Below are 14,776 nucleotides of genomic sequence, written 5' to 3'. Positions count from 1 at the left end.
GCATCTCAGCCTAGGGATTATATTTGATACAGTCTTTGTTTTTTACCTTTAGACAAACATAGTTTTTTAATCAATAAAAAAATCAAACTTTGGCGCATTCTTGTTTTCTTTAATTATAATTTACTAATGCAAACACTTTTAAAGTAATTCCTTGAGAATCTTTAAGTCAAGACTAATTTGCTTCACATATATGAACATTTATCTGTAGTGGACATTTTGAAATTAATAACCTAATTTTCTGATATCTAGTTAAACATTACATGTAACCAAAATATGGAATTTCTTGGACTGGGCTTTTGCAAAGAAAGACAGTTGCTGTGTAGACACACCTGTGATCTATCAAGTGTCTGATTTATTAGACTTCTTGGTACAATTTGAATAAATAAAGAAGCTTATGGATCCACCGTCTTTTTCCACATCAGCAACGCACAAAAAAAGTAATAATTCCATGAGATTTTTATGCATTGATGAAATATCTATTATTACTGATTAATATTTCAGTAAAATAGAAACACCTTCCTGTTATTCTTTTTAGAATAATGTATAAAAGCAGTGCTAAAAATGGCAGGTATTCATCATGCCATTTCAATATTCAGGTTTTATTTTCTTTTCTTCCTCCTGGATGTTTTGGGCATTGGATCTGATCCCATGCTTGTTGAAATCAATAAGAGCCTTTTTTATTCACTTCAATAGAGCAGAAGCAGACTTGTGGTAGGCATAGTGGCTTGAGTAGTTAAGAAAAATAGCTTTGTGTATTCCCAGCAGAATAAACTCCACTTTGGAATGGAGTTTCGGTGCCCAGTGACTACAGTATTTTATTAAAAATGTGTTTTTTGACAAAGACAGTTCAGCTGTAACAATAATGAGGACTATATTTGGCTTTCCTAAATGTGTGCAAGGAGACTATTTATAATTTTTACCTTATTTGATTTTGTTTTCTTTATTCAGTGTTTGTAGACTTGGCAAGAGCTCAAGGGTTTGTTTAATTTTCCACTAGAATCCCAAAAGGCCATGCTCTTTCCTTTTTCAAGACACAACCATTACTCCACTACTACTGCTACCTCCTATGTGTAATTTGCTGACCTATCTCTCTGCAAATGTCTTCCGCCTGACCCTAAGTAATCCTGAAACTTTTGTCTAGTTAGACCAGGCTGAGAGATCAGTGCTACTCAGTGGGAGGATTACACAGGCTGAATACATTGTTCACTGTGAAATTAATCGCAGTGATGACATAATTGCCACAAAATCCCTATCACTGGGAATTAGCATCAGGATTTCTCTATGTTGTTTTGGCAGCTGAAACAAATTGAATGTGAAATGTTGTTCTTTATTTTCATTGTCCTGGTTATTTTTCTTGATCTGAGAGTAGAATGTTACTAAAGTGGTAAGGAGAACCTCAACAGCCAACTCAATTCTATATTCTAAACTTTATGGCAAATCTGATAAAAATGTGGATTGCGTGCAAATGGAGACATGCCCACTATAATTCTCTGCCCTCAGCTGGCTACACACTAATACACTGCCTGAAGCCCAGACCTGTGGTAGCTAAATCAGAATATTTCAATACTCAAGGCAACTGCTATTCTGAGGATTACCGTGAAGCCTAAACCTTGTTTTGATCTTGAAGCTTGATGGATCCTTCGTGTCAGGGACCTGAGGGCACTACCAGGCCTTACTGGCCATGACCACCTGCCCCTGGGACCTCCTCCTACACCTCTCAACGGGTCCAGAAGTCCCATTTCAGCTCAGTTTGGGTGCCTTAATCCCTCACTGAGCTATGCCATAGGTGTGCCTGCCTCCTGGCCTGTTTCCCAGATGGATCCTTGTGCCTATGTGGAAGTCTGGCTTCTGGACCTGCCTCTTGATAGTCCTTATTACTTGCTCCTCTAGATGGACCCTGGACCTGATTCACCACTGGATGTGTCTTGAGCTGTTGATGGTCCCTGTCATCAGTGCACTGCTTGGATTCTGCAGGACTGCACCTGGGTCAACGAGGGCATTCCCTGCTATGGGGTCACCCCTGGCTTGTTCTCCCTCATGGAGTAAGACCATTCTTGCTACTGTCTAACATCTTGAATGTGCACCTAAAGGTATGTGAGATGCTCACCTCTCTCTGTACTCTGGATTTGATTTTCTACTTCAGAAATATTTGTACATGAAGAAATCCTTGAATAAAATACAAATGCAATCCTGGAAGCAGGGACTAATACCCATCAGTAGTGCATTCCAAGTGACTGCTCTAACTCTTTAAGTTTACAACATCCCCTTTCATTTCTCCTCTTATTTCTTGATATTATTTTTTTTTCAATGACTTTTAATTCTTTCTGCATATCATCACAGTTTCAACTGAAAAAGTTTCTAAATAAATAAGCCTTAGTTTCCAGGTTAAGGCTTTAAAGACTGTACTTTTAAATCCCTTTAATCTGGGAAAAGACTTCTAGTACTTGAGCTGTTGCTGCTTGTTATTTTATAAGCGATAGGCACCAACTCTCTTTCTATAGAAAGAGAAAATCCTGTTTATTTCTTTGATGCAAAAAATAAGTTTAATACTGAAAGAAGGTTCAGGGCTGCGTATCCCAAGTAGAAGGCAGCACCAGTCACTTCAGCCTCAGGAAGGATGTAGAGCCAATGTTTCCTCCTGGCCTGCTGCAGAGAGATTCAGGCAGAACATGTCTGACTTCATACTGACCTCTGCTTATTCTGATGATTGTTTTGGATTGCCATTGGGCCTTACTGGTGGATTCTTGGGACTAAATCAGAGCTCAGATTTCCATGTTTGATGTTTGGATCCAGACTTTGATACCACTGAGGTTTTGTTGTCGTTGTTTTAAAACTCCTGTAGCCTGGAAAGATTTTAAAACTTAAATTTAAATGAATATTATCTGTGACTAATGGCAAAACTGCTTTGCTACTAAGGCAATCAGAATTCTAAAAAACTTACATGTCAAAGGCTGCAAGCTCACAAAAGCTAAAGAATTTGGGGAAACCATATAACATAAGCGGTCGAGCACACAAAAAGACTGGAAAATTCCAGTTCTCCTAATGAATGTAGTTATCAAAAGAGCACTTGTGCAGCATTTTGGTGCTTGGGATAAAGCTTTCCTGTTTCTAATGGACTTGTGATTATCTGTCGAACAAATCCGGCCACTGAGGAGTGACTGTTGCAATGTTGGTTACATGTATTTTAGTATTTAATAAATTATATTAAATACTAACCATCCTGTAGAATTAAAAAACTTCTGTCTATCTTGAAATAAAGAGCAAAGAGGTACTGAAAGTTTTAGCAGGATATAAGCTTTGGAGTCTTTGCGCTAATAAATACTTCAGTTAGACAAAGTGGAATTGCTCCAAAGAAATAAGGCAAAGTGGTGAGTAAAAGTAACACTAATTTCTAAAGGAGAGACAAAATAAAGGAAACCAGCTTTCAGGCCTACAAGTCCCTCTTCAGGTAAGACATAGAATCAACTAATTTATTAATTCCTGTTTAGATAGGAAAGGAAGTTGAATGGTTCCTACAGTACTCAGTAAGGCTGAATCCATGTGTCTGGCATCATTGCTGAGCATTGAGGATAGGGCTATTTATTTTGGGGAAAGGTAAGATTTTCTTATTTTCAAAACACTAGTTTTTCAGCCTGATACAAAATGGAGGAAATGCTGATATTAGAAATATTTTTCCAAAGAGGAAATCTTTTTCCTGTCCAACTTTCCTACTAGGATCAAACACTAACTCACATGATTCTGTAAATCCAAAATTCTTCTAACTTTAGGCAAGTACCCACTCAGGAAATGGCAGCAAATATATCAAAGTCCCAAGGAAGCAATGTGTCCAACAAATTGGGAGGGAGAAAATCAGTTTATTTAAACTAAAAATAAAGTAGCTTTCAAAATTAAAGATACCCTATGTTAATGGTTTATTTATGATGGATTTTCATCTTATAAATGATTCTTTTTAAATTTGTTATCAATTGTGCATCTCAGTTTTCTCATATATAAAATGGATTAAAATACTCATATTAAGCATTGTTTAATGTTTATGTTTATGTTGTCTACAAAAATAATTCTAACAGGGTGCTGTGTTGCATGGCTACAAAATCTTAAGCAAATTGGAAGAAATTACCTGCCTTATAGAGTATTTTACTTTTCCTTGAAGGAAGATATGAACTAAAAAAAAAAAAAAAGGAAAAAAAAGAAAAATACTTTGTAATGTTTATTTTGGGAGCTCATTTATGCTTTCTACTAAGAAAATTACATTCCCAAGGGGCCTTTATCTGTGGTTTATGAAACTTCAAAACATCTCAAAACTTTAGTTACTTGAGGTTTAATATTTTTTACCTAAGTTCTTAGCAATATGTTTGTACTAGGTTTCTTTGTTATTAAAAAAAAATAAAATCAGTATAAATCTTGCTGAATAACAATTTTGTATTCCTAATTTCTCTTTTGGGAGGACTAAGTGGAAGAGACAGGCTTGTGCAAACTATTGAATGATGTATTCCTCAAAGAGCATAAAGTCTTCACCTACTATTGACATCTAAATCAAGGCAGAGAATCAGTAAGAACCTGAAGACACTCTGCTCCTGACACAAATGAATGTACCATTGTTACAGATCTTATTTAATGGTAGTTAAATACTTCCGTTCTCTGGCATGAACTTTTCAAATTTTTGTAATGAATATCCTTAATATAGGTTTTTGATTAGGTGGAGTTTTGTGGTTTTTGGTTGTTGGATTTTAGTTTTGTTTTTCTGTTTGGAATGTTTGTTTGCACCAGTCTTCATGCGAGCCTGGCCCTCATCCTCTATAGACCTGTCCATGTACTGTCCTTGGTATACTCTTGTATTTACGACAACTTTCAAAATATTACTCCCAGTACATAAAGCCTTCTGTAGTACTGTGCTCTGTGGGACATGTGCTGATGCCAGAATTGCTTCACAGACAAACAGAGGTGTAGCTGGAGGCTATACACATCAACAACTTCAAAGCCACATAGGAGGCTGTCATAGGAGCTGTCAGAGCAGGAGTTAATTTAAGGTATTGTATTTGTCTAAGGCTGAGGATTGTTAAGTGGGGACTACATCTATCATCAGTTACAAGATCTTTAGTGCAGAAATTATAAATTGCCTCTTTTTCATCCTCAAGGGTCATGGATGCCTTTCTGGTCAGCTATCTGAATAGCCTGCTTTGTAGTTTAAATGTGGTTATGCTTTTTGCCTACTAGCACAAACTAAAATAACAGGAAAATTTTGAAAAGTATTTGCCAGGATACTTCTTATAATTTTGCAACAAAGCATTAAGCTCACTCTCTTCCTTGTACACATCTTGACGCAAGTACGTCAAGTCAGTAGGAATAAGTGCTCTGAGAACATAATGGCGTTCAAAAGGGGAGGTCAAGTCCTCCTACTGTCAGGGGCTAAAATGACACCGCAAAGTTGCCAGGACTTCTTTACCAGTAATTCTGGGTCTAATAAGGTCTGAGGCTGTAAATGAAAGTGTGATTTGTTGCCCTTAAAATCTCTGTTTTACCTAGTTCCTTAATTATACTAAGATCCTTCTTTTGTCCCTTCCAACACTGCATTACTAAAGAGATGGACTGTCATCCCATAACTTTATCTTCTGTTCCTCGTGTAACTTAGCAATGTCGCTGCTATTTCTCCTGCCTTTATTTGGCTTGCTGTTGCATTTACTGGTCAGAATTGCATACAACTGACTAGACTTGGAGGTTGTGAGTCAATTCAAGCAGCCTGGACCAGGGGTCTCTGCTTCCTTCACTGGCTTTATTAAATTCCTTTCTGACAATTGCAAAATCTTGTAAGGTCTGTGATCTCCACCCTTTTGATAAACTCAGTAGAACTTTTCCAGAGATTTAAAACTTATTTAGGGTATGAAAGACTGATGTATTGACAGTCAAATTGCTAATACTTGTTTAATTAAGAAATCAAGCTAAAGACAATTGTATTTGTTTGATTATTGCACGTATATAGTGTGGCGGTGTGCTCTCCCCTTTTCCCCCCCACCCCGGCTCCTGCTCAAGCCATGGCCATCAGCAGGCCATGAGTTGCACTTGAACTGTGGGAGATGGCTGGCAACATAACCAAAACACTGTCTGGAGTGGGAACCTAGGTATCTTAATATGACTATAGGTCAATTATCTTACTCCATAAATAGTGGACAGCCCAAGAGCCCTTTGAGCTCTCCTGCACGGCAGCGGGCTGCACGACAGGACCTCCCCTTGAGTGGGGATGCTCGCTTAAGGTTCTTCTCCTCGAGGCTGAGAGATTCCTTGCTGCAACAGATTCTCGGTAAGTGACTAATAGCATGCTAAACTTTGAAATCTTAGCTAAGTGATCTAAGGATTGATTGCGCATATATAATCCTTTAGACATAAACGGTTGACCAAGTCTGGACTAGGATTGGATCCAGCCGCACCTAGACTCCTCTCTGAGAAGGAGTTTAGAAAGCAAGGGGGTCCTTTCTGAACCTCGTGACTCAACGGGAGGGTCTCCCTGAGAGCTTGTCTGACCCTGGCCTCTATGCAGTAAATAATCAAGTGTACCCTGGCATCGAATCTCGTAAAACACTGTCGCATTCACTACTAACTTTGTTAAATCACTGTTTTATGTTAATAAACATTTCACTACTCTCTTACAAGTGAAGTTATTCACTCCGCCCGCAACATATAGATAGAGGAATCTAGTAGTCTTTTGTATACTTCCAAAGACTTTTCTATCTTCCTTCCACTGATTTACATTTTTGTCTCTAGAACTAATACGTGTGTGTATGTGTGTTTATACATATATATGTGTATAAATATCGATTGTTGTTGCCTGGCTACTGATATCTAATAGAGCTGTACTAGCTCAGTTCTGATTAAATCACTTGTGCAGCAAATTGGTAATCTTACGTAATTCTGAGCACAGGGAACCCAAGGGAAGGTCAGTACAGCCAAAAAACTTGAGTGAACCTAACGCCAGATTCAGAGGTGATTAGCAACTTTAAACCACCTCTGGGCTTAGTACTTGAAGTAATCACATTAGAGATTTTTTCCCTGGGATTTGCCATTATGCTGGTGAGTTAGGGAAAAGTAGTACTGCAATAAATCATTTGTGGAATCATATTTTATAAGCTGACTCAGTCTCTACTTGGTGATGTAATTTTCCCTGTTTTGCTTAATGTTCATATTGTAGCAATGTTCCTGTAAGCCTGCATTTACAGGCTTATTTTTATTTCTATTTTTAATTAATTTGAGATTTGTCTTTTTACAGAAATATACTTAACCAGGAGTTCTGTTTGTATTAGAGTGAGACAATCTTGTTACAAGCCAAGTGTGAACATCAGAATCCGAATCCACATAATGTAAGTACATAGTTTTTATACTCCTGCAGACAACTCATTTTATTAAAAAAAAATAAAAAATAAACTGTTAGAACATGAATGCTTAAGAATAAAGTAATTACACTTATGTAAGAAGATCTTGATTATTATTAATAGTAATGTAATGGGAAGCAAGGAAATAAATCAGGTTTGTGAATGAATGATGTGACATCTTCTTCATGTTGTGGCTTCCCATCTGTAAATAAATGAAGTCGTGTCACGTTTTTGCATAACATTTTTTCCAGTACATAAACTCTGAACTATACAAGATATTTGTGCTTTCCGAGCAATATGGTTGTAGAATGAAGATATCACAAACGATAAAAGAATAAAAATTTTAAGGTGTTGCAGGGCAGTCTGGTTTTGGAAACTGAAAGTTACCTTAGCCCTTTCCAAATACAAATGCAACAACCTGAAGTGCGGAAGGATATTGGGAAAGGAGCAGTCTGGATGACTAGTAGAGGAAAGAAAACAAGACTATTTATCAAGCACACACCGGAGTGCGTGTTCCTTTTCTGGGTTAAGTGAAAGTGGCCTGTCCACCTGGACATAGCCAGTAGCTTTGTCAATTCAGTGAGTGTCATGTTATTGTAATCATTATGAGATCCCACTATAAGTCCCTTTAATGTCCAGATCTTATACAAATTACATTTAAAATTACATCTACAATTCAGTTACAAGTCAAAATAGATATTAAGACATTACATGTGGTACTTAATAAAATGGACATGGGATCTAGATGCTACTAGATTTATGATAGATTTATCATACTGGTTAATCATGCACAATTCATAGTATAAATACTTAGAATTACTGCTACAGGTGTTCTGATGCCTTGAGTTCTTGTCTCGGTTTCTGTAGGATATAATCTGGATCTTCTTATATGCCAGAATGGCAGGACGACCTTTTCCAGATCTGTGGACAGAACCTGTCAACAGTCCAGTCCCAATCATAGTCGACCAATAGTCCTCTCACTGACTGCCGTAGGAGACACACTCCACTGTTGCTGCAACAGCTGGAGAGTCTTTTCCAGTTACCAGGATCGGCATCGACGACCATATAGGCTGATGATGAGGGGCCACCCCCTTACCCACCATCAGTGAGCCCTCCAGACTTAGTCCATGTGAGGGCTGTCATAAGCCAAATAGCCTGCCCTCGGGGACTACCGACTTTGCCCAATTTATAACCTCGTGGGCAGAGGCCCCATGCAATGGTCGGACAACCATTTGTTTATATTTTGTTTCGCCATGGGAGTTACTATCAACAGGGTGGCAAGTCCTACCATTAGGGAATGTAGGTATAGCTAGCTATAAGCTAGCTCCCAAATAAGCATAGCTCCCAAATGGGGCAGAGGCCAGCTTGGTTACCCTGTAGGGAGGCATCCAGCGGGATCACATGGATCACGTGGAGGTGTGACCTCTGAGGCTGAGCCCAGTTAACAACCAAGATCTCGTCTTAAGAGAGTCATAGTTACAGCCAGTTATGAGTCTGTCCTCTACCCTCAGATGGGTAAACTAAATTTGCAGAAAGGAAAGTTGATAATACACTAACAGGTTAGTGTGGGGAAGGGGGAAAAACCTCCCTCATTATTCCTGGCTGTGCAGCCTGACGTTGTTCCTATGCCCAGGTTGGTGTTACAAGAAATAGCTGAATCCAAGGACTTGCTAAGTGTCTGTCTCATTTTAATTTGGTTAGTAAAGAAGGTAGAGTCAGCCTTTCTGTTCTGCTCAGTCTCTACCAGCCAGACTCTGGATTAGTGACCAGGAAATGTTTGACTCTGCTGGTAGGAGGCAGCACATCTGATGGCAATGGTCTGTGAGGAAAGTAGCAGGCTGGAGATCATTCCTGATAGGTATGTTTTCCGATTGGGATGCTGCAGAATAGACAGGAGTACAAGGAGGAACAATGGTCAGAATTTACAGGAATTATTCTTGTTTTGTGTTAGAACTGCTGTAAGCACATTGAAATAAATCTTTTAATTCCCCACTTCCTCCCTTCCTTCCCCCCACCCCAATCCCTCTGAATTTGTGGTACAATAAGAATTCAGACTTCTGTATGCTTTCCAGCCTAAGAAAGGTGGTCGAACTCTTTCCTCACCAACCCAGAATCTCTTGTGTCATATTACCGATGAATGTGCTATCATAGGATCATCATCATCATCAAGGATGCTGTGTCTTGGTTTTTTGTTTTTATATCTGTAATAATCACTTCTATCATATTTGGGATTTCCTGCCAAAACAACATTCAGAAATATGTAGAAATTTGACTTTTAAAGAATTTTGCATGAAGGAACCAAGAGTGTATGAACACAATTTCCTGGCTGCTTTAGTCTTTGGATTGTTAAAAATTATTTTTCAGCTCCATGTCCAGACAAAGCACTTGCCAAATCAGTAATTTCCCAATGCACTAGCTACCTCCCTGATATCAGTCTTCCTTCGTAGAACTGTACAAAGAAGGTCAGTATCACTAAGCTCTTCTTTCACATATGGGAATATACCTAAACTATTTACTGCTGTAATATGAGCTGTCTGGATGAGATCTATTCTTGGTTTAAACACAGTTTCTTAGGCATAAGCTCCACTCCCACTGGTCAGTTTGGAGGAAAGATATGCAGCTTTGGTTCAGGCTGTTTGGTAGCAGGATAACTAGTGAGATTTTAGCAGAAATACCCTTTATTAAATTGAGTTCCGTATTTGCTTTCTCCTGCACTTATACTGCAGCTTACTTCTGTTACTGCTGGGCTGAACTCCCTATCAGACTGGAGAGGATCCAGGTTTCGAACTCAAGGATCATCCTGACTGATGATCTTAAATGTAATAAAGGCCAATCATTTGAATTGGATTATGGCTCATTTTGGTTTCTTAGTATATAAATCTCTTCAAAAGCTTTTTATAAAATGATCTACTTTCCACTATTGCACAAAAATAACAAAGATATGTGATGCGGAAATGACTCTTTTTTTCAGTGTTAGAAAACTTGTTACATTAACCTTATTAAAAATAGTAATTTTGAAACATTTACATATCCATTTGACTTGAAAAATTATTACAGTTAACGTTAGATAAATTGAATTCTGGTTAAACATGTTCTATGAAAATACACAATAACTGAGAGTTTTCTATAAAACCTGGATTTTAGGGTACAGTTGTATAAATTGTATTAATTTTCCTGTATCAAATCAGTTGTTTGCCTTGTAGAAGCATTTTGAAATTGTAAATATACAAAATCCAACATTGACAGTTTGTTTTGGCTTTTTTTCTTTTGAGCAGGGAGGGAAACTAAAGCAAAGTGGAACGATGTGAAATTTAAATTTGCATAACAATATGTTATTTAGATATTGTTCATAAAACATCTGATGCTAATAAATATTTTTTTTAGCACAGAAATTCATCTGCATGAGAATGAAGGCTAATGCTTTTGAGCTCAGTCAAGATATTGCTCACCCTACAGAAAAATCCACATACATAACTTGACTGTTTTACTTACCACCCATGTTTTGAAGGTACTTCAGTCTCCACCAGGGAAAGTTGAAGTTGTTAAATATCATAGCTGATGTTCTGATACACTTTTGAACTAAACTCCAAGAGAGCTATATTTAGTGTATGTGTGTCTATGCATAGAAGGGAATAAGCTAGTTCTAGTGCCATCTTACTCCTCCTGCTCAGGAGCTGCAGGAAACATAGAGGGGGTGGTGAGAATTCACACAGGCAGGCATCATCTGTGCCACTGCGCGCTGGGAGTTCTGCCCTCACATACAGCAGGCTTTTATCCAGTGGAAAACTGGTGACTGGTGTTTCCATGCCTGATAATTGGCAGTTATATAAAAACAGATTCGGCTACCTAAGCCTGAAATTTCCCAGCATCAGGGTGATGTAGTCTGGGTACCAGCTGCTCTGCAGTAGCAGGTCCTTACTGGCTGTACACAGCTGCTTGCCTTTTAGGGGACAGTGCAGAACGGCATGGCAGTGTTGGCATGGGGTGTCCAGAAAGGTGCTCGCAACATGTCAGTTATCACTGATCTGGGAGCTCCTAACTCTCTTGCCAGCAGAGACAGAGCACAGGTCTCAAGCTGCTTGCAGCATATGCTGCGGGAAAAAAAAACAGAGTGGAGTGGGGTATTGGTTTAGGGTTGGTGGATGGTGAAGATAAAAAAAGAGCTGGATGCAGTGTGGTGGAGGATAGCTGTTGTGTTGGTTCAGTGCAGGGATGAGTAGAAGTGCGAAAAGGTGGAAGGTCTTGTTTGGGGCTTCCATGTGGAAGGGATGGAGGAACCCCATTCATGCTCAGTTCACATGGGCTAGCACATAGCCTGTTTTGCCGTCTGAGCACTCAGCTGATGCTGTTAAGTTGGTAAATTATATTACGGATCTCCTCTCTTGAACACATGCTTAGCCTGCCCTGTGGTTGGACCTACAAGCAGGAAATCCAGGTAACAAACTGGGGGGAGAAAACTTCCAGGTTTTAGAGTTCCTGGTTTTGGTTTTCCTTAAAGAATTGTGACTTTCAACACCCTGTTTTGTTTCCTCATTACAGATACACAACTTCCATGGGAGATGCATCCACAATTACCACGTTCGTGTTAGCAATAAAATCAGGAAAAATAATTTTGCTTAAAATATTTTAGAATAAAACAAATTCTGTGGGGTTTGTTTTTTGGTGTTTTTTTGCCTTTGGTTTTTGGGTTTGTTTTGGTGTTTGGTTTTTTTTTTGAGAGCTATACTACTAAACTAATTGTGCTTGCCTTTGTTTTTTTTCGCTGTAAGTCACATTAAAACAACTTCATTTATTATCCCACTAATTTAACTAATGCTTTACCTTTGCCATTCTTGAACAGAGACAATACAGCAAGATAGACCATGCACCTCATCTACCTATCTGTCTGTTCTATGTTTAGCATTTGAGGGTTAGTTTTTCTCCACATAATAGCTTGTAGTGGTGCACATTAATTACCTTTTGTGTGAAGAAATTTATCCTGAACTCCCTTGCTGACCAGTCTTTTCTTAGTTTTGGTTCATGCCCTTTGTTTTTCAGCCCATTACTCTGTCAAATAATTTCGGGACATCTGCCTTCTATATGGCCTTCAAAATTGTTTCTCTTAGTCATTGTATTCTGCTAATCACTTCTACCCTAATTAATATATACCTTGCCTAATCTCCTTTCAGAACTCTTGCCCCATGTTACTATCTTGATTGCTCATTGTCTCCCTGTGTGCTCTTACCATCTGGTTTATCAGACTGTGTCAGGTATTCTGACTAATCACCTGCAGCGAGGTCCACATAGCCTTCATTAAAAACTTCAGCTCTGAGACCAAATATCACAAATTTGTGGCCAAATCCTATGTCCTGTCATGAGTTCAATGTAGACAGAAGGTGACATCCTAATGTTAATGATCCATTTCTCATCCCATCTCTATGTTCATATTAAATTTCTGTCAGTACTTCCTAATAACATTTAAATGCAGAAAGGATCAAATATACAGACAGATACTTCCAGAATACTGTAAAGCAGCAAGGCCCAGTGAAAAAACAGGTTCCATGACATTGTTGGAGACTGTGAATTCAACTAATATGAAATTATTTCCTAGAAGGGGATTTTTCTTACTACTGAGATTGATAAAATGGACAGATACTGTTATATGAAGGGGAGTTAGATTAAAACAGTGTACTAAAAGCTAATTGCTAGGCTGGTGTACTGGGCCTGGCTGGGATAGATTTAATTTTCTTCATAGTAGCTCATACGGTGCTGTGTTTTAGATTTTTGACCAAAATAGTACTAATAACATACTAATATTCTAGCTTTTACTGAACAGCGTTTGCACAACATCGAGGCCTTCTTTGTGTCTCAGTCTGCCCTACCCACAGTGAATAGACTGGGGGGTGTGCAATGGGCTGGGAGGGGACACAGCCGGGCAAATGACCTGAACTAACTAAAGAGATATTCCATACCATATAATGTCATGCCCAGCAACAAAAAAGAAAAGAGGGGGGTTTAGGAGGGTTCACTATCTTTTGCTCAAGAACTGGCTGGGCGTCAGTTTACCCATGGGAGATGGTAAGTCATTGGTGTTGTGGTTTAACTCCAGCTGGCAACAAAGCACCACACAGCCGCTCACCCACTCCTGCCACAGTGGGATGGGGAAGAGAATCAGAAAGGCAAAAGTGAGAAAACTGAAGGGTTGAGATAAATACAGTTCAATAAGCAAAGCAAAAGCCGCACATGCAAGCAATGCAAAACAAGGAATTCATTCACTGATCCTCATCAGCAGGCAGGTGTTCAACCATCTCCAGGAAAACAGGGTTTCTTCCCCCAGTTTTATATACTGAGTGTGACATCATATGGCATGGAATAACCTTTTGGGCCATTGGGGTCAGCTGTCCCTGCTTTGTCTCCTTCAACTTTTTGTTCACTCCTAGTCTACTTGCTGGCAGGGTGGTATGAGGAGTAGAAAAGGCCTTGATTGCTTAGCAACAACCAAAAATATTAGTGCGCTATAAACGGTATCCCCATCACAAACCCAAAACCTATCACTGTACCAGCTAGTAAGAAAGTCAACTCCATCCCAGCCAAAACCATGACAATTGCCTTTGCATCACTTGTTTTGTTTCATCTTCTTCTCTCTTCTCCCACTTCTTAAACTTTTTTGGTTTGGTTTTGTATTATCTTCACCTCCACGTTTTCTTGCCTTTGTTCTTCCTTTCCTCTTCCCCCATCTCACTGGGGTTGTGATGGGAAGCGAGCAAGTGACTGTCTAGTGCTTGGCTGCCCATGTGGGTTAGCCCCCAACAGCTGGCCATATGAATAAAGCGTGATCAGAGATGTTCCTGTTGAGGGCCCAAGTCCTGGTTAAATTTTAAATCCTCATACCCGTAGGTAGATTGCTAGGGGCCTAGTATTTAATTCTGGCCCAGTATTCCTTCATCACTAGTGTTTTAATTAGATTCAAGTTTCAGCAGAGGTAGGAACTCTCAGTACAAAATAATAAATTAACTTAAAGTACAGAGTTTGAGGCAGATACAGTCCGTACCAGTTTATAGAGATTTCTGGTTTGTATTCCTTTATTATGGAAATGACACTGATCTGGATTTTGTGGGATCTTGCAATAACATGTTGTGAGGAGGTTCTGTTTGTAGTTCAGCCCAGAAGGAAACTAAGAAGGTGTTAGTAACACAGGGAAACAACTCCAGTATGATATGGGGATCATGTAAACTCACTTCATTTTATGTTTATTGTATTGATTTTATTCTCAGAAACTTGTAAGTAAAATCACTGCTGCACAGTATTTTCACAGTTGGTATATTATTAATTTGTCACTTTCGGTTCCACCTAATGCATCTATTTTAGCCCCCTGACCTTATCAGTGGTGATTCCTGCTGTCCTTGAAGGACAGGGACAAAAATGGGACCAAATCC

Source organism: Rissa tridactyla, chromosome 2 (genome assembly GCF_028500815.1).
Source record: "Rissa tridactyla isolate bRisTri1 chromosome 2, bRisTri1.patW.cur.20221130, whole genome shotgun sequence".
Taxonomy (NCBI): Eukaryota; Metazoa; Chordata; class Aves; order Charadriiformes; family Laridae; genus Rissa; species Rissa tridactyla.
This window is presented reverse-complemented; position numbering follows the sequence as displayed.